General features: G+C 41.5%; 2 long non-coding RNA genes across 6 annotated transcripts in view; one reads left to right on the top strand and one right to left on the bottom strand.

The window, feature by feature from the left end:
• Positions 1-345: 345 nt before the first annotated feature.
• LOC123381532 lies at positions 346-24998 on the bottom strand. The gene is made up of 4 exons (XR_006588624.1): positions 24231-24998; positions 14929-15162; positions 10923-11172; positions 346-1149 (listed from the first exon to the last, which is right to left on the bottom strand). It is a non-coding gene; the product is annotated as an uncharacterized LOC123381532 (long non-coding RNA).
• Positions 24999-25180: 182 nt separating this feature from the next.
• Positions 25181-27892, top strand: part of LOC123381531 — a 298155-nt gene continuing 295443 nt past the window's right edge. For all 5 annotated transcript variants that reach the window (XR_006588623.1, XR_006588622.1, XR_006588618.1 and 2 more), the window contains exon 1: positions 25181-25302. This is a non-coding gene — a long non-coding RNA (uncharacterized LOC123381531). The remainder of the gene's footprint in view (positions 25303-27892) is intronic.

Raw genomic sequence — 27892 nt, 5'->3', positions numbered from 1 at the left:
TCATAGCATTTGACATACACTTTAGTAGAGTTTCTCACTGTCCTTAGGATTTTGGCTTTCTGGAAATTTTTCCATGCAGGTTTTCTGGCACATCTTCCCATTGCTGTGCAGCAAGGCAGAACTCAAGAGCTGGACAAAGATCCCTTCAGGGCATATCTTATGAACAATTCCAGTGTAGGTTTAGGAGTTTTGTGGGGTTTTCTGTTTTTGTTTTTTTGTTTTGTTTTTTTGTTTTTTTTTTTTGTTTGTTTGTTTTTGTTTTTTACAGAGCCTGTGTGAATGGAGGAGGGGCAGAGAGAGACGGAGAGAGAGAATCCCGAACAGGCTCATGCTCAGCATGGAGCCTGATGCAAGGCTTGATCTTATGACCACAAGATCATGACCTGAGTGTGTATCAAGAATTGGACACTTAACCATCTGAGCCACTCGGGTGCCTCGGGAGTTTTTTTTAATTCAGCACACCTATCTTCTTTTCTTGATCAGTCATTCCAGAAACAGATGTTTTTACCTCTTAGATAAAATCTAAAAACTTTACATGATCTCTGCGGCTCTCTGTGATCTGACTCCTACCTGTACATTTGCTACGATTCTAGACACTGGAGATACAGGGTGAATAAAATAGACTCCCAAGCAGATTACATTCTGGTGGGGCTTGATGAAACATGTGCAAATAAAGAAGATCCACGTTCTGCTTCTTCCTCACCTCTCTCTACTCCAAAGTCTACCTTTGGGCACAGAAACATCTGTTCTCAGATATGCCAGCCCTCTCACCCCCACCCTTTACTCAGGCTCTGCTTTCTGCATGGAGAACCATGTGCTCGTGTCCATTTGCCCTACCCAGTTCCTGTCCGCACTGCTCGTCTCGGTTCCTCCTGGCAGCTATGCCTGACACTCAGGTCTGAGCCAGAGCCTCCTCTCCACGATGTCTCCCTGCAGTGCCCATCGCAGCCCTTCGTCAGTGGTTGCCATGATCAGCTGACTTGTGCACCTGGCACGCTGGATGATTTCTGCCTCCTGCAGCCCTTTAAACGTGACTGAGTGGAAGTAAGCTTCCTCCACCCTGAATGTACACTTCAGCAGGTTCATGGCTCTTCTGGATCAGTGTCTCAACTTTCTTATGCCATGGACTCCTTTGAAGCCCAGGAACCCCTAGGAATAATGTTTTTAAATGAATAAAACAAAATACAGAGGATTGTAAAGGAAACCAATGCTATTGAAAGACTATTCCCAAGATACTTAAACAATGTGATAATATGGTATTTATGCTGTTTTATTGGCACAAGATCTAGTGCAAGATCTGGTGATGGATCCAAGAGTCCCCATACTTGTGATGTAGTCATGAAAGTAAACCGTGTGTTGAGACATCTGCATTAATCTAGAGTAAATTATGAATATCTGATTTTGTGGACAGGGTGGTCACAGGTACCAATAATACTACTGCATTTCATTGCCAGCATTTTATATGAACTGACATGCTAAATTTCAGTTAGAGTTTAGTGAAAATAAACGTGTAATTTTTGTCCCATTCAAGTTAGATGGGTTTCTATCTGTGGAGGCAATGGATCCATTGCTCCAAGTAGGAAGCTCAGGCCCTTGATGAGAAGGTATATCCAGATGAGAATTCCCTTAACGTAATCAGAACTCCAAGTTCGCCTTAGTGGTGTTAGTTTTCTCTCTGTTCCAGCTCAGGCTTGCTTCAGCCTGAAGCCTGACATGGGAAGGGGCTCCATCGCCCTTGTCTGTTCCGCATCCCTGATGTACTACTTACTACAGAATCACTCCCCGTAAGGTCCAGGGAAGGGAAGCATGGTGCTTACAACATGGATACTGCTTCACATGTTAGCAAGATAGATCTCATGAAAGAAAAAGAAGGCACGTGGCCTGCCGTTCTTGACCATCCAGTGTGCTGACATTGAAGGATAAAATATGCCCCTTGCAGAAGTGTGTTGGAGCCCACCTTCTGCCTCATAACTGCAGCTGTGAAACTAGCCTGCTTTCATGATTCCTCTTTTGGCCATGAATGCTAAGGAAGTAAGGAAGGCCTAACGCCCTCAAAATAAAAGCAAAAATAAAGCAAATTGACAGCAAAACCTCCACAAATTGGCACATGGTACATAAGACTGAGGATAAGACTCGGTTAGGAATCAGAAATACTGAATGTTTTCAGGGGTGAGAGAGCATATAAATTATCTCCTCTAAAATCTCATTAAAACTAGAGTCCTATAGATTTTCTTTTAAAGATAGTTAGACCCACAAGGACAGAAGACAGTTACAACAAAATTGTGAAGCTGCAAAGTAGATGGAAAATTGGGAACTGAATGAACAACCTAAGGAAGCTGAATCCTTTTTTTTTTTTTAATGTTTATTTATTTTTGATAGGGGTAGAGAGTGAGCAGGGGAGGGCAGAGAGAGAGGGAGACAGAGAATCCCAAGCAGGCTCCACACTGTCAGCTCAGAGCCTGATGCAGGGCTAGAACCCACAAACCACGAAATCATGACCTGAGCTGAAATCAAGAGTCGGACGCTTAACCGACTGAGCCACCTAGGCACCCTAGGAAGTTGAATCCCAAACCAGTAGTGGGAGAAAGCTGAGAATAATCTAGATTTACACTGTGAATTTCCCAAAAAGCTGAGGAACTAGGGAAGCAGATACCTCTGTAACTGGTGTTTCGATGAAAGGTGGGATGAAAGTTTGAGAAGCAGTTCTATCCTAAAGTATTGTTCTTCAATGCTATGCCACTACTACCCAGACCAACATCTGGAGATGTATTTTCTGGAATAAAACAGAGGGCTGCTAAATTGGGGGATGGGTGCCAGGCATAGTTGAGTGTTGGTACTATTCAAAAAAACAACAACAACAACAACAAATGGGGGAATTAAGTGACAATATACATTCTGGGTGCTTGGTGCTAAAAGCCAATATTCCTCATTCAGCTTACAGGACACTGACACCTTTATCTTTCTGAGATTCAAAGACTTTTCCCTGGAGTATGACCAGCCAAGAGGGAAGACCTTAAGACACTAACATCAGACATCTTCCCAACAAATATAACCTCCATACCATCATCCTACAGTAAAGTTCAAAGTTGGCAAGTCACGCCCCACACTTTCCATCAGGATTTTAGCTCCTCTGAATAATCCAAGGATCACTGGATATTTGTGGAAAGTCTCTAGCATGGAAGATGGAGACCAACTAAAACAAAAATATCAAGTTGGAGGAGATAGAGCTCATGCAGAGAAAAGAAAAAAAAATTATCATGAATATATTTAGAGAGATAGACAAAACTATTGCAGCCATGAAACAAGAACAAGTTACTGTCAATAAGGAGCATTTAAAGAGCAAAAGTAAGCTCTTAGAAATTAAAAACATGGGAGAAGTATAAAAAAAGTAAACAACATAGAGTTTGGAAGACAAATTCGAGGAGTCTTTCAGGAACACATAAAGAGAAATCAGAAGGTAGTCCAACATCCAAAAATAGCTATTCCACAAGGAGACATCAGAGAAAACAGGACTACATAGCCAAATAAATCAAGACAAATTTCTAGAACTGAAAGGCATGAGTTGCTAGATTGAAAAAGCTTATCTAAAACCCAGAAGCTTGGGTGGTTCAGTCAGTTAAGCACCTAGCTTCAGCTCAGGTCATGGGTTTGAGCCTGGCATTGGGCTCTCTGCTGTCAGCACAGAGCCTGCTTCTGATCCTTTGTCCCCTTCTCTCTTTGCACCACACCCCCCCCCCTCATACTCTCACTCTCAAAAATAAACATTAACAAATTCAGAAGAATGAATGGAAATAAAGCATATTGTCATTTGGGCCCATTGCCCAGTGAAAAAGTTCTCCAAGTTTGCAGAGAGGAAAAAAGAAATTAAGAAACAGGAATTAGAATGGCTATGCATCTTTCAACAGAAATACCAGAAGCAAAATGACAATGAAGCAATGCCTTTAAATTTCCAAAGGAAAATTATTTTCAACCTGTAATTCTATACCTAACTAAACCATTGATAAAATGTCAATAATAATGACATTTCAAGACAGTCAGGGTCTCAAAACCTTATCTCTCATACTCTTTCTATATACCCTTTCTAAAGAAGCTTGAGGAGGACTTGCTACAACAAAGGAAGAGTAAGTGACATGGAATACAGAAAGTAAGACATTCAGTACAGGAATGTCCAATCCCAGGGCAACAGACAGTGAAGGAAGAGCCCAGGCCGAGAGACTGTACCTGTTGCAGAGGATACTGGTCCATATTAGAACAGTGTGACTTAAGAGAGCTGTCACCACAAAGTGCCATTCACCACAAAGTACATCATCTTTTTATCTGAGGACAGAATGGCAGGGTAAGCCTGGCCCTGATCCACATCTATGCTCTCCTGTCCTTGCCCTGTGCTGGTGAAGTTTCTGCTTGCTCCTTCATGCCCTGCTGCTTGGATTAGCTGCTCATTCTACCCCATAGGAGTATTCTGTTTTTACCTTTCCGTGGAGGTGGTGGGAGGCCATGGGGAACTAGAAAATAAAAGGGAGGGGGGAGAGGGGGAGAGAGAGAGGAAGAGAGAGGAAGAAAGCTGCACACTCTCCCTGCCTATATTGCTGCAGACATCCAGTACCCAGCTCACACTAGATCCTCCCAGATTGCCAATTTTGGGTAAATACTGTTTACAGAGACTAACGTGCCAGATTTTCAAATGATATACCCAGAAGCAGGGAAGAGAAGGTAAGAAGTAAGGAGGGACAAAAAGAGGAAAGTGGAACACTTTACATGGAACAGAATTTGCAAACATTCTCTAATTTACTTGAGATTAAATTATTTATGTTTTTTATAACTACAGATGAATGGGTCTTCATGACAGTATCTTAAATTTCTTGATTAAATGCTGTGCTGGATAATTCAGATGATCAGAACCAGTGGTAGACATTTGCCATTTTCTTTCCTACCAGCCATCTGAACACCCTTCTTTATCCTACACCATGTGAATGTTAGTGAGAAGCAAAACTTTGTGGATCCTGAGAGAAGCTGAAAGGAACAAATATTCCCTCCCACCATCCCCTAAAACCTAGGTATATAATATAGACTTACCTTATCCATGCCTTCCCACCCATCATTGTGCTGTAAAGAAATGACACAGACCTGAAGGCAGTTAAGAAACCACAGTGATGGACCCCAGACCCTTTGGGACATGGCTGTACTTCCCAGGGCCTAGCTTCCCTTGGTTTCTGCTTATCATCTATAACCCACACTGGGTTCTTGTGCCTTCTTAATTCTGTGTTTCCCATAGCCTTTGGATAACATCATTTTGTGCTAAGGTTCAAAAATAAAAAAAAGAATGTAAAATGCAATTAATCCATCGGTCTTTCTAGTTTGCTTACATATGACATCTCTTAATTTTGATCTCAAACTCCAACATAATTAGTTTGTTATATGTATTATGTCTGGTTTTCTCTACTTGACCTGACAAATTACCATTAACTTTATGACTTAAAATAATACTAACTTATTTTATAGTTCTGGAAGCCAGAATTACAAAACTGGGTTTTATGGGCAAAAATCAAGGTGTGCACGGGATGTCATTCCCTCAAGAGGCTGTAGGGGAGGATCCACTCCTTGTCTTTTCCAGGTCCTACGGGTTGCTTGCATTCCTTGGCTAATGGAATGACATCATTCCCCCATCCCCTCCAGCAATGACATCATTTTAGCTTTTTCTTTTCTCTGGTTCTGACTGTCCTCCCCTGCTCTTTCCCTTATAAGAACCCTGTGATTACACTGAGATGACTTGAATAATCCAGGATACTCTCTCCATCTCAAGATCGCTAATCACATCTACAAAGACCCTTTTGTCAATAAGGTGACATATTTACAGGTTCTGTGAATTAGTGCTTTGATCGGCTATTATTCTGTCTATTGCAACATCCACAATAATTTTGTCCTATTATCTTTTTCTTTTCACAGTCTGCAAGTTATTACATGACATAAATTTTTAAAAAGAATGCTTTACTCTTGAATAGTTTGCCCTTTAACCTTTTAATTTTGAAAACCTAAATAAGTACACAACCCCAAATTTTCACTTTTTAAAAAACATGATGTGTGTTGGCAATTTAAAAAAAGATTCCTAACTGCTCTTTGAAAACAGGAAATGAGCATTTATCATTTTGAACATTAAGTTTGTCTAAATGGCCACAACTTGACATAGAGTTGGGTAATTAAACATTGATACAGCACCTGTTAGGGGGAGTACTCTCTGGAAGCCTTGGCAGAAGAAAAACAAAACAAAGGTACATTCCCTCTTCCTGAAGAACATATCATTTAGTTGACAAGATCACAAAAGAGGCCATTTCATCACCAACTAGAGAAAAGGGAACCATTGAAAAACCCCAGCTGTGTAGAAAGGCAGAATGTGCATTCCTGTGGGTTTCTCCATCAGCCACTGGGTTGGTGTGTACTATGTCCCTGTTACCATTTGAGAGGCTGTTCAAATGGGTGTAAACAGATATGGCCCTTTGAGGAGTTTATAACTCCTGAGATTGTAGACTTGATGGAATTTCAGTGGGAACAGTGAACAAGTACACAGATGAATTACTAAAAACATACATCATAGCATGTATAACTGACCTTGTACAGATGGTCTATCCTAAAGAGTGCTAGATATCTACCTGAGGGTACCAATGGAGCATCAACCAGACACGTGGTCAGCTCAGATTTGGGCAAGTTACAGAGAGAATGTATATTCCTTATTGTCAATAGGAAAACTCATACTTTCTAAGTGTTTACTGTGTCCTACAAGCTTTCTCATGTTTTCTCATGTTATCCTTGCAGTAATTCCTATTTTAACAGATGAGGAAACAGGTTCAGGGCCTAAGTGGCAGAGCTGGGATTCCAACCCAGGTCTGTTTGAGTCCAGTATGGCTCCCTATCTCAGATAGTGTAAGTCTTAAAGGTTACCCAAATTTATTGAGTCTAAAAAATCTTGGAGAAAAAAAATATCTCACAAGAAAGAAAGAGAGAGAGAGAAAGAAGACAGGAAGAAAGAAAGAAAGAAAGAAAGAAAGAAAGAAAGAAAGAAAGAAAGAAAGAAAGAAAAGAAAGAAAGAAAGAAAGAAAGAAAGAAAGAAAGAAAGAAAAGAAAAGAAAAGAAAGAGAAAGAACAGGAAACATCTTTTCTTTCTATTGTCTTGACTCACTGAGTTGAAGTGCCCAGAAGGACTAGATAACATTGTACTGTGGCTAATGTTCTAACTCAAATCCAAGAAGCCAATTGAATGGCTTTTTCCCTGTGGCAGGCCAGGACTCTTAGGGTTCTTATTTTAGAATAGGGATGGTTTGTAATGGGTTTTTCTCCCTCAGTCTCAAGCATTGGAAGCTTTCAAGTTCTCCTAAGAACTGTTTCTTGATTTCCCAACTGGATACTGAGCAAAATAAACACTATCCTTCTGTGGACCTAATCCAGTGAGTGGACATCCAGGATAGAATTAATGTCAGTGCTGAGCAGATGTGTAAAGAATATCCATTCTATGCACTTTTGTAACCAAACCACTGTGAGTTCCCTCCTTGGTGAGTCAGAAACTACACCAAGTTGAGCTGTCACACAAAGAAAACTTTACTTGCAGCAAGTAAGGAGATTACGGGGAAAGGGGAATGACTTCCAAAGCCATGATTCCCCAAGCAAGGGTGGATGGTTTCCTTTTATTTAGAGTTATGATGAATATTTAGATAGAGAAGCCTTGTCCTTGTATGTACAGACAGGCATAGGTGGTGCATGTGCCTTAGGGAAACAAAGCCTATACACACATTGTATGTTATGTAAATGAGGCTTGTGCTCCTCTTTGGGTGGATTTCAGTATTATAATGACTTATAGGTAGTTGTAGGGTCCTTCTAGAGGTCACTCCATGGTCCACCTGCGCAGGTCTGGGCCGGCTGGAGGTCTTTCTTGTCAGGGCAGTTGCTATGGCAAGCAATGGTTTCATTTTCCACTTGCCTTAGTTAAGAGATAAGCTGGAAAGAAGAGCTTAAGGAAAAATGTGGGAAGAAGGTCAGTGAATACAAGCAGGTGAGCAGTAAAGGTTGGGTCTTGGGGTCTAGCTGGTGACACTTTGTTTTTAATTGGTGAGGTAACTGGTGTTCAGGGACAGCCTGTGATTATCTGTGTGGTTTCAGAGCTGGACCCAGAGCCCAGGTCTCCCATCTTCAGGCCAACAGCTCAAGATGCCACACTTGTTCCTGCTTTTTAGGAATGGAACCTGAGAATTCCTTCCTTCCTCCCTCCCTCCCTTCCTCTTCCTTCCTTCCTTCCTTCCTTCCCTCCTTCCTTCCTTCCTTCCTTCCTTCCTTCCTTCCTTCCTTCCTTCCTTCCTTCCTTCCTCCCTCCCTCCCTCCCTTCCTTCCTTCCTTCCTTCCTCTGTTGCATACAGAGGTGAGGTCACGAGGGGTGGGAGAGAATGACAACTAGAGGCATGTGGTCTGGTCACTGGTGACACCCTTGTTGGCATAGAAGTAAAAAATTCTTTTCCTTAAAAGCAAACAAGTAAACAGGATCCTAACTTACTATACTCTGGGTATTTAATGTAAAGTACTTACCATCAGATAATTAAAAAAAAAAAAGCCTTGAATAGGCAAAGACTTAGGAAATAAACCCCTTGTCTTAGGGGGAAAGAACTTCATGTGAGCCAGTTATATGAAAGAATACAAATCACAGAGTAACTCACCAGAACATCAATTCAGAAAACCTACTTGACATGGCTTTTTTCTTTTTTTTAAATTTTTTTTTCAACGTTTACTTATTTTTGGGACAGAGAGAGACAGAGCATGAACGGGGGAGGGGCAGAGAGAGAGGGAGACACAGAATCGGAAACAGGCTCCAGGCTCTGAGCCATCAGCCCAGAGCCTGACGCAGGGCTCGAACTTACGGACCGCGAGATCGTGACCTGGCTGAAGTTGGACGCTTAACCGACTACGCCACCCAGGCGCCCCAGACATGGCTTTTTTCTCCTGATATGATACTTCAAGTTTTATGAAAAATACATTTTTTTCCTTCCCTCCTTCCTTCCTTTTTAATTTCCTTCCTTCTTTTCTTCTTCCTGTGAAGTATGCACTTAGTTAATTGCTTATTTTTTCCCATTAAGTCACCACTGTGGATTGAGTTGTATCTCCCTAATGTATATGTTGAAATCATAAACATTGACATCAGTGAATGTGACCTTACTTGGAAATAGGTCTTTGCAGATGTTCTCAGATTAAGATGAGGTCATACTTGGCTAGGATGGTCCTTAATCCATTGTGACTGGTGTCCTTATAAGAAGAGAAGACAGACACTCAGGAAGAACTTCATGTAATGATGGAGTCTGAGATTAGAGAGATGTGTCTAAAAGCCAGGGAACTCTAAGGATTGCCAGCAGCATCAGAAGCTAAGAGAAAGGTCTAGGACAAATTCCCCTCTTAAGCCTTTAGAGGCAACATGCCCCTACAATTCCTTGATTTGTAGGACTCCAGAATTGTGAAAGAATAAATCCATTTTGTTTAAAGTCACCTACTTCATGGTAATGTGTTACAGTTGCCCTAGGAAAATAATGTAGTCACCAAACATTTCAGAATTCCTGCTGTAGCCAGGAGCATTGAGTAGGGGATGAGGTGGGGAGGAGAGAACCTAACAGGAAAGAATGTGATACAATTTTTTACCCTCTAGGAACTCACAGTCTAGCAGTTATGTTAGAAACCTTAGTGATTTCCCCCCATCCCACCCACAGGCATATCCACTTTTAATGACAGTCAAGGATAGGTGACATCTATGGTGACATCTCTGTGTTATACTTTCAATGAAGGAGATTGATCATAGGCAAAATTGTGAGGAGAGGAAATGTGAATAAGTCTTTAGAGCCAGGCAATAATTTAGGTTGGCTTCAGATAACTGAAAACCAAAAATTTTAAATTGTTAAAAGAACAATGGTAATATTTAGGGTTCTGTTTTGGATTATTTAGGATCCTTAGCAAAGACGGATAGAGCTGAATAAATAAAACAGGAGAAGATAGGAAAGTTCTGACTGAAATGCTTCTAGCGAGGATTCAAAGGGAAAATATGGTACAGAGACCATTAGCTCTCAAAGACCTACATGTACATATCCTTTCACCCAGAAGTTTCCCTTTTATAGATATATTCACACACATCTAAAATGCATACCATCACAACATTATCTGATATAGCAAAGTTTGGAGTGGGAATTAAATATCATTTAAACATGGGTTGGGGCGCCTGGGTGGTGCAGTCGGTTAAGCGTCCGACTTCAGCCAGGTCACGATCTCGTGGTCCAGGAGTTCGAGCCCCGTGTCGGGCTCTGGGCTGATGGCTCAGAGCCTGGAGCCTGTTTCCGATTCTGTGTCTCCCTCTCTCTCTGCCCCTCGCCCGTTCATGCTCTGTCTCTCTCTGTCCCAAAAATAAATAAACGTTGAAAAAAAAATTAAAAAAAAAATAAACATGGGTTAAATAAATTATGGTGTTTCTGTACAATGGAATATTATGTAGCCATCAAGAAGAATGACCCAGCTGTATATATATTGATATGGAACCATTTCTAAAACATATTGTTAAGTGAAAAAGAAAGATACAGACTGATACATATAATATGATATGGCTTGTGACATAAAGGTTGTAAAGGTTGTAGATCTGTATATGGTTATGTATCTATCAGGTCCAGGCTACCTCTGAGAGTATCCAGAAGATAATCAGGGGAAGAAAACTGGGGAAGTAGGAGACAAGGATGAGAATGAGGTTACCACTCAGTATGCCCTTTGGAACACCTTGAGGTTTGCTTCATGTACATGTATTACCCATTAAAAAAAATCACAAAGCAGAAGAAAACCCAGCCAAGCAAAATGCTTGTGGTCTCGATGCTGGCAAAAATGGCCCTTCTGCCCATCTATTCCAATCTGCTTGGCTCACCTTCTCTGGCTTGCTGGCCTTTTGGATCCTCACCTTGGCTCTCTCTTGACTCCCGATAGTCACCACCAGCCTCCTTTGTTCTGACAACCCACTTTAGACAGGCTCCTCTGGCTTCCATCTCTGGCTCTTCTCTTGGGCATGATGCCATGGATGCTCTCCTGCTTTCTGCAGCTCAATGTGCTGGAGCCTGCCAACTCCCGGCCAGGCTAGCCAGGTCACTAGACAGCATGCACCTGGCTGCAGACACTGCCTAGGTACAAAAAGAGAATGGTCTACATGGGTGTCCATTGTATATAGGAAGTAGTGGGGCTGCCTCTAATGGCATTCCACCTTTAGTTGGCCCAGAATATTTTGGTTCCTTCATTAACTTGTTTCTCCATTGGCTGATTTGTGTGTTCTTTTGTTCATTCTTTTGTTTATTCAGTACTTCTGAACCAGGTAGATAATATGAGGGGTGTGCCAGGAGATTTCATAGCCCTCTACTTTCCTTTTCCCCAACCCCATGGATAATTTAGATTTTATTATGTCCTGATAGCATGAGATTTAATAATTAAACCAACTGAACATGTTGTACGCAGAGTGGCAGCTTCTGGGAATCACAATCAAATGACCTCTCTTTCACCCTCACCAGAAAGGATCTAAAAAGGTACAACAAAGAGGCATTTAGTTTAATGACATTTGCAGATGAGCCTTATTTCCCTTGGCTGATTTTTTTTATTTATTTCTTTTTTTTTTTAACCAGTAAAATTCTTATTATTGAGTCTTTTTAGTGTTCCAATTCTCCCAGAGGGCATCTTAGGGAGAACAATGAATGCCTGCAGGCAATTGACCATTTTCCATCTTCAGCCACCAGGGATCTTGAGTGAGGTTAGAAATGCTGCCAGGAACTCCATCAATATTGAAAATGCCTCTGGCTTGATTAAGCTTCGGAAATACCTCCATTGATTCTATTCAAATATTTATTGAACATCTACCTCAGACAGGGTATACTGATTGACTTCAGAAAAGTCACCTTCGCCCAAGGCTTGGGAAGGGGAAGGCTTGCATGAACACTGGGCAGGAAAGGGAAATTCTTTGTGGGCTGACTAAAGAATGGGCTGGCTCAGCTCCAACCAGAGAAGGATCCAGGAGAAAAAGTCATAAGGTTCTAGAATACTGATAGGGCTTATAGCTCCTGTGATCAGTGAGGCGTTCTGACCTGAATGGTCATCCAAGCAGTAAAGGACATCTACAGAGTGGCAGCAGGAATGGTCCTCAGGAGGTACCATCTTGAACAACCCCACAGCAAAAAAGCAGGTTTCTTGAGTTGCCTGTCCACTAGAAAGTGTTCTTTAATGAGATAGTTTAATAGCATGGTATTTAAGAGTACAGCATCTGAAGGCAGACTAATTACCTGGGTTTGGATTCAGGCTCTCCCTGTAAGTTTGCTTAACCTCTCTAGACCTCACTGTCTTCATCTATAAAATGGGGATATGATAGTACCCAGCACATTAGGGTTGTCTGAGGACTAACTGAGTAAATTACTAAGATAGTAAAGGAATCCTAGCAAGTATTCAAAAATAGAGTTATTTTAATTGTAGCCTTCTGAAAATGACCATGTCTTCCAACGAGTAGAATTACTAATTTGCCTAGTTTTGAATTTTGTTTTTGTAAGGGTAATAAGATTTTTGTGCTGCAAAATACATTTTCCCCCTTTTTGTCACTTGTCTTTGTTGGGCTTTTCACATCCTTTTTTTTTTAATCTCAAATGATGCAAATGAAGGTAGCATGTGGTCTGTAGTCCCCAGAGTGTGTTACTGAATGTACATATGCTCCTTAAATTCGAAGAGGAGCCCATCGTCATTGGCTTAAAATGTCCCCAAGAGGTTGCAGCTGAAAATCCCTGAGCTCTTGAATGATTGGTCTCAGATTTCTGCTCCTCTTGTATTGAAAGTATCATTGATAATTTGACTAAATCATTTTCTTTCCCAAAGCCTGCCTGAATTATCTTTTCCTTGACCCCATGTGTTCATTGTGGTCACCATTTGAAAATAACTTCCTCATGAAACACGGGTCCTTCATGTTTATTCAGAATGGTTTGCATTGTGTACAAGTTGGCATTGCCCGAGGAGAAGTTACAACACCTTGCCATCCATAACAAAAGAATTTTGAATTTGCCCTTGAAATAGTGACAATTAAGAATATGCTCATCAGGGGCGCCTGGGTGGCGCAGTCAGTTAAGCGTCCGACTTCAGCCAGGTCACGATCTCGCGGTCCGTGAGTTCGAGCCCCGCGTCGGGCTCTGGGCTGATGGCTCAGAGCCTGGAGCCTGTTTCCGATTCTGTGTCTCCCTCTCTCTCTGCCCCTCCCCCGTTCATGCTCTGTCTCTCTCTGTCCCAAAAATAAATAAACGTTGAAGAATATGCTCATCAAACCCTCTCATTTGTAGAACTTAAACTCTCACCAAACCATCATTGGCCTCATCCTTCTTTCTCTCCTCACAATATACTTCCTGGCTTCCGAGTAAAGCCTAAATAACTTTTGAATACATTTCATTTTTGCGATTGAATTGTAGTTCTGACGATATGGACGTATTCAGACTTCTGTAACAATCCACTGCTACATGACTTTCTGTTAATTCAGTTCAAGTTACAGGTCAAATCTAATGATTGTGATGAAAATAACTTCAGAGAAAAGCATTTTCCAAGTGCCAGTTGCAGCTATAACTTAAAGGGCCTCCCTCTTTAAGGCCAATAATTTTTCACTGAAAACACCCATGGTCATGCTTTTTGCATAATATATTTTGTTTCAGTGAATTGAGGGAATCATTTCAGTTCTTTGAGCCAGCCAGGTGCAGTGTTGAAAGGCCCCCCTTTAAAAGCAATGCATCAGTTCTTGAACGGTACCTCTAGGTGGCACTGCAGCCCAAGACAACATGCCTGGTCGTTTGCTTTCTCCCCTCCCCCTCATTCCTGGTTGCCAGCACAGGTTGGATTGGCATGCAGGGAAAATAATCATTAAAAATAAATGCAATCAAAAGAAGTAGGTTATTACAGTGGCACATTGGAACTGCTTTGGTTAGAGGTCTGTTGGCCTCCCGTTAGAAATGTCGTTTGGGAGGAGTTTGCCACTTGGCTGTGAAAATTGGCTAGAGGTGAAAAGTGACATTCTCTAGGTCTCAACCTTGTAGCCTATTTAATCCTAAGAAGTTTGATTTCAGATGGTCGAGTGGCTTTGAAGTAGCACACAAAGACACACAGATGGATTTTTTTTTCTTAAGGCAATTCATAACTGTTTTTGTAACCTTGAAATGCACTATGACCCAATGACATATTGCAGTTTTGTTGGCCAAAATGAGGGTGCATGTCCTTAGTAGGATCTCAAGATTAAATTCTGAAAAATACTGACGTGTGAACAGGGAAAATATTAGAAAGTGCAGCTTAGTAAAACATTTGGGTAGCTTTGGCTACATCTCCACCCCCCACTTTGTCTGAGGCCAATCCCTTCCCTCACACCTTCATCTGACACCATGGTTTCTTCCATGTTAAAATGAAGAGTCACTCTTGATGAACATTATCATCAGAATGTGTGCGTCAGGATGTTTTGGGGTTATAGTATGGTAACAAGCAACCCCCAAGTCTGAGTGATTTACCACCAGCCGAATGTGTTCCCCACTCATACAACTTGTCCAATTTGGTTGGCAGGAACCCTGCTCCACACTGTCACAGAAGTTCTACCATCTTGTAACTGCACCACTGGATATGTGCTCTTAGACTTTCTCTGCTCTGTTCTGGATACACATCACTTCTGCCTTGGTTCATTGCTCACAACTAGTTATGTGGCTATGCTCAACAGCAAGGGAGTGGGGGAAATATTGGGTAAGCATCATAGCCTCCAGCCTATTACATCACTGTGTATTTTCTGATTCTATAATTCTGTCGGGATCCATCTTATTTATATTTTAATGCCCTTGACCATCAATACCAAGTGCATGTTAATTCCTCAAAACCTGAATTTAATTGAATACCTTGATCTCCCAGGCCCGCATCGAGGTAAAGGCTATGTAATTTTTTCTGAGGACTTTTTTCTTCTTTTCTAGGCAAAATTAACTGCTTCTATTCTGTGCCTTGATTGCACTTTGTTCATGCTGATGGGTTTGCATTTGTCACAGTCCAATTTGTTGCTATTCTGTCTCCTCTGATAGAATATAGTCTCCCTGATGGCAGGCACTCATTTTTATCCATCCTTGTATTGCTGATGTCTGAAAAGATATAGATAAAAAGAATAAATGTATAAAAAATGTTAATTCTATGAAAAATGATAAAAATAATATTTTTGAGTTCTATGTACTCAAAATACTAAGTTTTAAGCATATATAATATGCATAGGTGCCTCATCTCTTTCAATTCCTATAATAATTCTATAAGGTAGGTAGATGAACAAACTGCATGTTTATAGTAGTCAAATAACCTTCCCCAAATTTATGAGGTAGAAAATGCTAGAGCTGAGATTTGAATCAAAGCCTCTTTGATTGCAGAGTTGTACTTTTGAAGCATTATGCTATAGTGACTTATATCCTGCTTTGTATGTTTTAATAACAAAAACATAATTAAAAACGTAATTATGATTGATTTAAAAGTTCACCGTGCAGGGGCGCCTGGGTGGCGCAGTCGGTTAAGCGTCCAACTTCAGCCAGGTCACGATCTCGCGGTCCGGGAGTTCGAGCCCCGCGTCAGGCTCTGGGCTGATGGCTCAGAGCCTGGAGCCTGTTTCCGATTCTGTGTCTCCCTCTCTCTGCCCCTCCCCCGTTCATGCTCTGTCTCTTTCTGTCCCAAAAATCAATAAACGTTGAAAAAAAAATTAAAAAAAAAATAAATAAAAGTTCACTGTGCAAAGTGATGTGAACTTGGAGTAAATCCTCCCACACATGACAAGAGACTTGGATTCCATTTCCCACGCCAGTTCTACACTTACTGGTTGTATGACTTTGGATTAGGCTCTTCATTTGCCTTGTCCTAGTTTCTGTATCTGTCAATTGAGAGTCAAGTTTGAACTATTAATTTTCAACTTTACTCTGCATACCGGAGATCTTGTTAAAGTGCAGATCCTGATGCAATAGGTCCAGGGGGCCGGAGATTCTGCAATTCTAACAAGCTTTCTGGGGATGCTGTTGTTGCTGGTCTGTGAAGCACATTTTGAATAGCCAAGAGCTAGATGATTGCTAAGTGCTAAGGCTCCGTACTATATGATTCTACAAGGTCTTGAAAGAACTTCTTAATTTACATAATTGGCACAAAAATATGAAGTAATTGATCTGGTTATCTTCATGTACATTCACCTCAATATTTATTCTCTTGCAGCGATAAATCTAGAGTTTCCCTGGAGATTTTCTCCAGTCATCAGTCTCTGCTTCAATCTCCATGAATTTGGGAGGCATCGGTGTTTAAAATTTCCTGGCCACAACAGTTGGTTCAGGGAGTGTCTTGAGACCTATTGACAGCCAGTAAAATATAATTAAATGTGTTTCTGAGAACTCAGGGATAGAGTCAGAGACATTTTCCTGCTGGCCTTGAACTTGAAGGACTAGAGGTATCATGACCATCTTAATTTATCGCCGTGAGCGTAGTAAGGTATCCACAGAGAGAAAATAGATCTAAGACAGGGAGAGAAACCTAAGCCTGGGGAAGTCTTCTGAGCTTTACTTGTAAAAGTAACATGGCAGACTCACCCATACACGGTTAGGTACATTGTGTGTGTGTATGTGCCCTTACACACGTGTGATTGACCAGTTAAAGACTTACCAATTGTTTAGCCCCAGGATCTGGGCTCAGCATCGGAGAATGAGCCTGAGGGTTTAATCCATGAGAATTCAAGGTTGAAGCCACCAGTGAAAACCAAGCATAAAATACAACAGAAGCATGGATGAAGCAGAGAGGTAGGAAAAGGAACAGACAGGACCACACTAGAGATTCAAGGCCACAAGCCAAGGGACAAGAATGGAGCCTGCTGAAGTCTGACTGTGATCTCTTCCATGGGCAGAGTCTGGCCTCTGCACTGGGTGAGGAAGGAATCATGAGATATGCCAAGCCAGGAGGACATAGAAAGGGATCGTGTTGTTCTTTCAGGCCTTAATAAGGTAAAGGCCCAGACTACAGACTGAAATTTGTTTGGTCACGAAGCTGCTGCTTGCAATGCTTTTCTCTCTCTCTCTCTCTCTCTCTCTCTCTCTCTCTGTGATTATTTATTTATTTTCTGACAGAAGCAGTAATCTCAAATAGTCTCTTGAGACTGGGCAGCTATTATGGATGTCACAGATGAACTCCTCGTAGGATGGCCGACTTCACTTTGACCTGAGGCAAAGCTATTTAAATTTTATTAGGGAAGCAGGCCAACCACCCTATTAGACCTTTGGGTGATTAAAAGAAAATCATCCTATAAAACGTTCCATTATATACATCTGTTAACTGACCATGGCTTCTTGATGAATTTAAAATATCTGAGGGGCAGATAGCATAACAGTAACAATTTATCTGAATCAGACTAAATACACTCAGTTCTATGGAATATCATGGGATCTGTGTTTTTTCTATTTCTGAGCAATCCCCTTCCTTTCCCCCAGCCCCCCAAACATGGTTGCTTCAGCATATTCTGAAATCCATGTTCCTGTGATTGTTTTTGTCTTGCTTCAGTAACTCCGGAGCATTTATCCATGTAATAGCACGGTCTTCTGCTCCACTGCTTACATAGCCCTCACGCCTCAATGAATTTGCTTGATGGGATGCAGACAAAATGCTGCTGAGTATATTTTATGTATCTAAATGAATATTTATAGCAAACAAAGGAGGTAGACATTTTAAAAAATATATAATCATTTTGAGGCAAATGGCTAATTAAGTTTTATCATATATAATAACTTACGTTCTGTGTATCCTCCATTTGCCTTATAGGATGGTATGTTGTGCCATATTTGATTAAAGGGTGGATATTGACATATTGGTATTAGTAAACCAAACACATCCTGAAATACGATTGCAAGCTCCCATTGTGGGTTAATTATTCTGCAATAGTCATTTACTTCTACAAAGATATAATATGTAGAGGGGTATGCTGAACAGGAGGTTTTTGATTAGGGAAAGTTAGACAAAAAAATTATCAAAAGGATGTCCAGACTCATAGAGGAATCTAATACAGTTACTAAGAAAGAATGAGATTGATCTATACCTGCTGACCAGGAAGGATTTCTAAAAACAAAGACAATTTTGTAATGAATACATAGCATAAACCCATTCTTATGAAAATATTAATAGTATAAATAATACATAAAACTGTAGAGGAAACTGCACCAAACTGCTTTCACATGAGAAGATACTAAGGTACTATCTCTTTAAATTTATTTTCATATAATTTTATCGTGGAATTTACAGTAAAAAAACCCAGAGTAAATGGATTCTTCAAAAAAGGATCCCAGCTTAGTATATGTAGAAATAATTCTGGTGTACCATTGGAAATCTGACCACCAAAAAGTGAGCTCTAAGGTAAAATGAAGCAATTTCTATGGATGTGTATGGAAGGAAGGACTAGATGCTTCACAATGATAGAAATCCTTGAACTTCCAGCATGGCAGGAAACATAGCAACAGCAAATCCAACACATCATTTTGAAGATGGGGAAAATGAAAGATTGGCAAGGTTAGTGTCTTTTCTGAGCTCAGGCAGCCAGTGCATGATGAGATGGTCATACATGTGAGGTTCCAATGAGAATTTTCTTTCCACTTTAAGGTTGATAATTCTCAAGTTTTGAAATATGTCTGCCATCGCATTTGAAAGCTAAGTAATACTTTAGCTCATTAACTCAAGAATCCTAAAACACCTGTGTCTTCATTGCTTATATTTTATTGTGCTGTACAATTCTGGTGTTGAGTGTGGGAAATGAATTAATCATGACTTTTCCCTCACAGCCCTGTGAAGCAGCGAGCCCTTATTATGGTACCTTCATTTTCCAGATGAAGAAACACGGCACCAAAAGGGTAAGTGATGTGCCCTGGGTCACAAGCTGGGTCAGTGGCAAAGTTGTTAACAGTAAAGCCTGGGTTGGAGGGTTTTATCTCCGATTCCTTCTATCCTTTTGCATTAAAAATGGCTTCTGAAAATCCAGGACACTTATTGTCGACTTACAGATTTTGGCATTTTGGAATGCCAAAGATTCAATTTTTGTAGGAGGGAAAAAGAGACAAAAAGTGAGAAAAATAGATATATAACAGGGATATTAACAGGATAAATCAACCCCTTGCCATTGAGCCTAAATTTGCATATCTGTGAAGAATGTAGTACTTATAAAATGCCTGTGTATAAACCATCTGTTTCCATTCCATGAGAAAGATACAGAAATGCTCTTTTTGTCTGCTTTGTTTCTATAAAAATGTGCACAGGGCCCATAGAAATGTTTTAGATTTGCCTATCTCAGACCTGTGTGATGTAGCAAGGAATTTGTTTTTATTGGACCATTCTGTGCATAAGAATATTTCAATTATGTTTTTTCAAAATCTAAATTAAATCCTCCATTAATTCAATGGGAAAGAGTCAGATAAGGTGAATCACATTAGCCAGACTCTCCTGAGACACTCACACCATTGCTGAACCTATTGGGGCTCTCAATTCATCAAGTAAGTGTGCACTTGTGAAAATTCACAGGTGTTTTTTTTTTTTCCACTTTAAGTCTTTGGGGAGACTTTGTTTATCAGTGCAAGTGATTTGAGTCATGTACTTTCTTATGAAACACACACACTAACACTTACAATTTTTCTTCGTTGGAATGAACTGAAGTTCCCATCCCCTCTACCAGGACGGAGACTTGGCGATCAGAGAGGTGGCGTGAACTTTGCACCAATCAGCATCTTAGATTGTCTCCAGGAGTCAATATGAATTTTTGTCATATAAAAACTGACTCAGGACAGCAGCAAGTGTACTTTCAGAATAATAGGGCCAGGGGGAGTTATCTGGGTGTTGGATTAAGTTGGGCTTGGGCTGCTAAGGAACATCTTTGAGTTGCTTTCTAGGTTGAGTGTGGGTGGAGAACAGGGTCTTCAGAGACACCAGGCCAGGTGACTTCCAAAAGGTGATGACTCATGTTAGAGACCATCTGTGTTTGCCTCTGGGTTCTTCAGAAGGACAGCCCCCAGCAGTAATGCTGGTAGAAAGAGGTGAATGGGGTTAATCACACTCTTTCTTTCAAGGAGAACCTCTTCCTTCCATACTGACTCTAAGGAGCCTCCATTGGTACCAGCTGAAGCCAAAGGCAGTCGGGTATAGAGGTCTTGGAATGGGCTGGTCTTAATTTAATAGCAAGGTGGGGGCCAGTTTGGTGTGTCTTGAGGAAGGGCAGCTGACACTGTGAGGAAGGCTGAAATAGCATACTGTTGGAGAAGCTGAGAAAGATTTGGGGGAGTAGGTGGAATTTAGACATAGGAAGCATATTCAGGGAGCATGTTGGGTGCCAGGGTTGTGGGGAGGGTACCTACCAAAGACCTGTCATCTGGGCCTGTGATGGAGAAGGGTACTAAGTAGAAGGACAAGCATTAACCAAAATGGAAAGTGTGTAGCTGTAATATGACAGGGCTTGTGACTTGAAAGATAGTGGACAGTGTGGGATAATTACTCCAGAAAGGTAAACTCAGATAGATTGTAAAACTCACTTGATGTCTGTTCCTGACAAAGTGATTCTGAAAGAAGTTAGCCATAACCATTTAGAGTACTCATTTGCCTTTTGGCTAGTATTGCCTACCACATTAGTAATAATAATATATCATGAATTAATAAATACAAATAGGGAGGAGGACCTATTTTTCTTTTTATAAGCATCACTTAGCTAGTATGATATTGTTTGTATAGCATTGTCTATACATCTGTTTATGCTAATTATCTACACACATTGGAGGGGGGTATTTTAGGGGTTATCCATTTTATAGGTGAGAAAATGGAGACCCAGAGGGGCTCAGGCATTTCCCAAGCTAAGGGAAAATTAGTGGTGAAGCGAGGACAGGAAGCAAGATTCCTCAGCCCCAGGCTGACATTCTTCTCCATTGAGCTATACTGTCTAATATTATTTTACCCAGAATGCTTTCTTTGGAAAATATATCTCTCCTTCCCAAATATGGAAAGAAAATAAGATCAGTTGAGTGATGGGGTCATCTGGTACTGATAAGAAAAGACTTTGGATCATTTCTTGGTTCCCATCATTCTCAGCACAATGTATTTCCTCTCCTTTTCACTCCTATCCTCTCCCCACCTCCTACTCCCAGGGGCCAACCCTCTCCAGTTTATTGAGCAGTATTGAATGCAGCTTAATAATGTGTCTTGTAAAAGGTCTAGATTAGATTTATTTATCCTTCAGAAGGGAAATAATCATAGGAAACCATAGCATTTCTTTCATTTAGATCATAGCTTGTCACATTTAGCCTGAGAAACATTAGCTGAAATTATTTTTTATATGTTATCTGGACCCTGCAAAAAATTAGACATTGTTTTGAAACAGCATTGAACTTGATCTTTTCTTGATAGAGAATTGTCATTAACTTATGCATTTGTCAGGACTGGCAATCAAGCTGCTTCATGTTTGAGTGTACACTCTCTAGAGTGAATTCTTTTTGGATATCACGAGAGTGCATAATTTAGAAATATGTAATGACAGAGATGATTTGCTCTTCTATTTATTTTCTCTCTTTTGGGAGAATTTATTATTTTAAAAAAGAAGATTGTAGTGCAATCTATTTCATTCTCTTTTGACAGTAACCTTCTCTTGTAGGACAGATCAATTTTGAATGGATACAAATTCCCTTCCCCCCATCAGTGCATAAACCTTTCAAGCTCAGAGATTCTAGCAGACGGTTGACAAAGCTTTAACTTTACTGAACGTGATGCTATAATTAAGGAAATGTGGACTTTGGAGGTAATCGTTAGTTCTTCGGTATGAACATCTAGCCTGGGATTTTGCCGCCTACTATGCTTCCTTCTTAATGACAATGTTGGGAGGCTTCCATGTAATTGAAATTGCCCCTTTTGAAGAATTGATGTGTTAAGTGATCATGTAATCTCATGATGAGCTAGTAATGGAGAGTTGAATAGAATTCATACACTGGCACAAAGTGGAAATTATAAATAGACAATCATACGGTAAATTTCTGTACCGTTCCACAAGTTTGTGCTGTAGAATTAAAGTAGTTAGGTGTTGCCCACTACTGCATAAATTTAAAAAGATGCTTTTAGACTCTTTTAGGTAGATCATGAATCACATTTCATGGATTCAGCCTTTGAGGGTAAAGGACTTTGTATGTCTTATGTGGGGGTGGGGGTGTGAAGTGTATTGCTTAGCTATTTCTGCAACAGTGTTGCATTTTGAGCATGCCCCAAACTTGCTCACAGATCTGTGGGTTTGGTGCACTTTGACTGTGGGAAGCTGGACTTTGGGTTCCAGCCTACAGGCTGTGGTTCGGTTTGGGCTTGGGTCTGCTCCATACGTTTTTCCTTGCACCTCCTTGGACCAGCAGCTATCCAGAGTCTGCTCTTCAAAAGTCAAATGGCAGGAATGCAGGACAACAAATGGAAACAAGTGACACCACTGAAGTTCTTAACCCCAGCTCCCACAATTCATTTGCAAGTTGCAGGGCAAAGCTCTGCTGAATGCAGCAGAACAGGATGCATAGAATGATCCTGTGTGTAATAATTGCAAATAGTGGTTAAAGTTACAGCAAGACCAATGATCTCTATTCCTACATAAAAGCTTCAGATGGCTCTTATGACCCCATCCTTGAGAAGTATTGGATGTATTTTAAAAAAAATTTTTTTTAACGTTTATTTTTGAGACAGAGAGAGACAGAGCATGAACAGGAGAGGGGCAGAGACAGAGGGAGACACAGAATCTGAAACAGGCTCCAGGCTCTGAGCTGTCAGCACAGAGCCCGACGCGGGGCTCAAACTCACGGATCATGAGATCATGACCTGAGCCGAAGTCGGACGCTTAACCAACCGAGCCACCCAGGCGCCCCAAAGATGTATTTTGTTTATTTGTGTAGTCTCTTTACGCACGGGTTCTCAAATCGGCAATGAACGTCAAACTATTAATACCGAATTCGCTTCAAATGAAAATTACAGAATGTACTATGAGGTGGGTATTTGCTCTCTGGAGAGTCTTGTTTGTTTCTTGGGTATCTGTTTATGGATACATATGAGGGCACAAGAAATGTATATAGATTTTGCCTAATTTAGTCACTCAATACCTTTTAGAAAATATGTAGGTGTCTGTTGTAGAAGAGTCCATATTATCAGTAAGCCCTGCCTGTCTCTGGGAGGAGGGAGAGGTAACACTTTCCACATTCTCCACTCCCTTCTCTTGGATGTCTGGCCAGTTAGTAGTCAGGGGGGCGGGGGAGGCTACAACTGGCTAGCCCAAAATTAACCCATAATTTTGTATGGGTATGGAGTTGTGTTAGATTCTCTAGGAAGGAATTTAAGTATGCGATGTGTTTAACATCAAATCCAAATATGAGCATGTATAGTATTTTTGCCTGAAGGAGCGCTCAGAAGTTCATATTCTTTAGCAAATTTTTCCATAAAGGAAAGGAAAAGAAAAAAGGTAAAAAAAAAAAAAAAATCTGTGTGTCCTTTCTGCCTTGTTATGCATGTGACCCTGCTGAACCTTCCTGTACTCCTTGCTTCACAGTATCCATTCACTGTATTTTCACACTGTCTGAAGACCAGTGTGTTTATGAGGCAGACTACTTGAAATAGGAACTATACACTAAGCCTTGAAAACATAGCCATTGAGTCTAGATCTAAGTTACCATTCTGGTGATCTCTTTCAAAATGTAGGATCTGAGAATGAGATTTTTAAACTACTTTATTAGTACCAGGCCCCGAATTATGTATAATAATTTCACAAATGTTTTTGGATTTTGCAATGATTTTGATTCAAATACCTCTGTGTTTCTGCCTGGAACATGGCTCAAAGGAGGGCAAAGGGCCCACAAGGCTGTCATGCCATCTTCAGGATATGAACCACCCTTTGAGGTTTCCTGGAGGACTGAGCACGAGAAAAGGTGCTCTCCTAATGGGGCACACAGCAGTGTCGGTGCTGGAGAGCCATCCTCAGACATTTTAGCTGACACCTGACATTCCTGTGGCTGCTGAAGTGGAAGAACAAACGGAACATGTTTTTGGAACCCATGCAGACATCACTGAGGATGTCCAGAAAGTACTGGGAAGACTCAGCCTATGTGTATGCAGGGAGACAAAAGCATTGCAAGAGCTATAAACCAGCAAATTTTTGTTTCCTTACCTGTTTCGAATTTTGTGTCCATGAATGAATAGGTGTAACCCAAGGCAATTTAGGTCATTCGTATATCGACGGATGCCTCTGACCAAGTGTGTATGTTGAATACCAACTGCTGTTTTTGGCCTCATCCAAACAGTCCTCTGATGAGCGTATGCTCAAAGGAAGGTCGTTGGTCCCATGGAAGCAACTCTGCTGTCTAATAAATGTGTGCCAAACCTGAAGATTGCCCTTCAGGCTGAAGTTCCAAGGCAAACCAAGAGGCCCTCTTCACAGAATGATTCAATATGCTCTCTGTGCAGTGTCTTGGGGGTGGTAGTTTGCCAAGAACCATCTCTCCAATTGCTACAGTCCTATAGGAGCCCGGAATGCAAGGCGCCCCCCCCCCCCAACCAGCCACCTGATCCAGGCTTTTAAGAAGTGTTTCTTCGGTGGCAGCTGCAAAAGCTGGGGTGCCAGATGTAAAAATCAGGGCATCAGGAGATACTAGAGCTCTGGAGTAATGCAGAGGGAGAGCACCAAGATTGCCCTCTGAGGCTCCTGGAAAGGATTATTATCAGCTCCTAGATGGGTGTTTAATTAGAAGCCTGCCCCTCAGGCCGCAGTTACGATGATTAGCTAGTAGGCCTTAAAGAAGGAGCTCCTGGGTCAGCTGCCTCTGGCTGTGCTGTGGGGCTGGTAACTGTTCCAGAACCTTCTACACATGAGCATAAGCCCCAGGGGCCTATGGAGCCAGACCAGGTAGAGGTGTCCCCTGGCAGCAGGCGCAAAAATCAAGGTGCCAGACAGGGGTTTGAGCTCCTTCCCGGAGCGATTGTTACAGTCCTATGGGATTGAGAATGCAAGCTCCCCCGACCTCCGGGGCCAGGCGATCAAGACGCATCCCCTAGGTGGCAGCCGCAAAGATCAGCACCAGACGCTGCGCGAAGGCTCGTCTCTGGGAGTCTCCCGGCGCCGGAAATGGAGAGCGCCAAGATGGCGCCGGCCAGTCTGCGTGTGCGGGTGTTCGGAGGTCGGAGACGTGTGTGGTCGGTCAGTGACATGCCTGTCCCTCCGGTGGAGGCTTCAGTGGAAGCAGGTGAGCCTCCTTCACTTTAAGTCTGGGCATGAACGGTTGCCTCCGAGCTCCCGGGGCAGGTGGGTCCCGGTGCACCATCCCTCGAAGTAAGTTCCTCAGATAGCTTCGGTCTTCCGAGTCTTGGGATGTGTGAGCCTCATTGGTTTTCAAAGCCAATTTCCTGGGGGCTCATCTCTCAGGGGCAGGTCCCAGAAGTCGACGTAGGCCATGTAGGATTCCAGCCCTTTGCTACTCAGGGTTTTTGAGTTTTCTCCTGATGATGGGTCACCATGCCGGGGGTGAGGTTTATGACGAGAATGTGTCCCAGCCTCTCCTGCCCTCCTCTATGTAGTTTTCTTCCCGTTTGTCTGATGTGTGGTTTACTCACCCAGCCTTTAGGTTGCTTTAAGAGGAAATTTGTCCATATGTAGCTGCAGACTGAGTGTGCCTGGGGGAGGAGGTGAGCCCAGGATCTTTCTGCCTCGCCATCTTAAACCGGATTTTCTCTAGATTGAGGCTTACACACTCTTTACGTCATGCAAAAAGGATGAACTTACTGCCTACAGGGTTTTAGAGAAAGTCCTAGGAAGTGAACTTTTAAAGTAGCATCAGTGCTGAAAGAGTTATCTGGGAGGCATAAAACATTGTCGGGGTTTTCCTAAGTGCTTCTTGAGACAATGGCGCCTCAGTGATTGAGATTTGAACTCCTGTGATCTGCTTTAATACTGACAAGGTTATTCTAAGGGCTTTGTGCTCTCAAACATGAGCAGCATTTCATTACCCCAGATTTCACCAGAACGTCTGAAATGCCAAGAGTTTGCTGGCTGTTCCCAAGGTCAGTGAAATATAGGCTGGTCCAGCAGGTCAGAGGATCTTACCTTTTTGGTTGTGGCCCATTGTGAATGTGAAACGTGAAGTCTTTATAGCCAGAGCATTTGAAATGGCCTTTTAGTTCTTTAATTAGTAGATGCTTTCTCTACCTTTGACTACCTGGGACTGATGTGAAGGAAAATTTGCCTACTTTGCAGGGGGGCCTGGGAGAGCCATGATCAATCACAGTGTGTTAGAAATGAAAGATTGCAGAAGAGATGATTAAAGCCCCAGCGGCTGCCTTCACAAATGAACTTCAGGAGAAAAAAAGCAGTTTAGCGTAAACGTGGCAAGTCTTCATATTGGAGTTTGATGAAATTAAAGGCAACGCCGGGTAATATAAACCATTGTTGAATCTTTCTTTTATTAAAACTGGGCTAAAACAAGGAGTAGGAATTTGTCAGGTGCAGTAATTACTTTGGTTCTTCACTGATGAAAGCTCTCTTGGGCAAAGCCCTCCGCTCATCTATTTTCCATTTCCTCCTGCTTATACTTTCAGCTGCTAGAGAATAGGAGCTGAGGAGAGGGCAGCCTCACAACCTACCTATTTCTGGTTTAAATATTTTGGAGGGTAACCCTTGTGGTGGTTTTCTCACTGATTCATTTGCCCTGAATTACTGCCTTGAGAAAATTTCTATATTATTTGGTCATAGAAACATACATGTTGGTGACCACAGATATGGGGGTGGGGGGGTGGAATCTGGATGAGACAACATTTGTTGCATGTGAAAATACTATAGCCTTGGCATTATAGCTGGAGCAGGAGATGGAAGGAGGATATTGGGGCATTAATAGTGGGATAAAAAACTGCTAAGGAAGAAATGACAAGTCTGTCAGGTCCTTGCTACTTACAGTGTGGTCTTTGAAGTGGCATAAGTATCACCTGGAAGCTTGTTAGAAATTCAGAATCTTATGTGAGACAGGAAACCATCAAAATCCTAGAAGAGAAAACAGGCAACAACCTCTTTGACCTCGGCTGCAGCAACTTCTTACTTGACATGTCTCTGAAGGCAAGGGAAATAAAAGAAAAAATGAACTATTGAGACTTCATCAAGATAAAAAGCCTCTGCACAGCAAAGGAAACAGTCAACAAAACTAAAAGGCAACCAATGGAATGGGAGAAGATACTTGCAAATGACATGTTGGATAAAGGGTAGTATCCAAAATCTATAACAAACTTACCAAACTCAACACCCGAAAAATGGATAATCCAGTGAAGAAATGGGCAGAAGACATGAATAGAAACTTTTCCAATCAAGACATCCAGATGGCCAACAGACACATGAAAAGATGCTCAACATCACTCAGCATCAGGGAAATACAAATCAAAACCATGCTGAGATATCACCTCACGCTGGTCAGAGTGGCCAAAAATAACAATTCAGGAAAGAAACAACAGATGTTGGCTGGATGTGGAGAAAGGGGATCCCTCTTTCATTGTTGGTGGGAATGCAAACTGGTGCAGCCACTCTAGAAGTGGAGGCTCCTCGAAAAATTAAAAATAGAATTACCCTACAGCCTAGTAATAGCACTACTAGGAATTTATCCAAAGGATGCAGGAGTGCTGATTCATAGGGGCACATGCACCCCAATGTGGTATATGTGGAATATTACTTGGCAACGAAAAAGAATGAACTCTTTCCATTTGCAACAATGTGGATGGAACTGGAGGGTATTATGCGAAGTGAAATAAGTCAGTCAGAGAAAGACAGATGTATGTTTTGACTCATATGTGGAACTT

Source organism: Felis catus, chromosome D4, assembly GCF_018350175.1.
Source record: "Felis catus isolate Fca126 chromosome D4, F.catus_Fca126_mat1.0, whole genome shotgun sequence".
In the NCBI taxonomy this organism is placed as follows: Eukaryota; Metazoa; Chordata; class Mammalia; order Carnivora; family Felidae; genus Felis; species Felis catus.
Note: the sequence above shows the minus strand (reverse complement) of the source record. Positions and strands in the feature narration are given on the sequence as shown.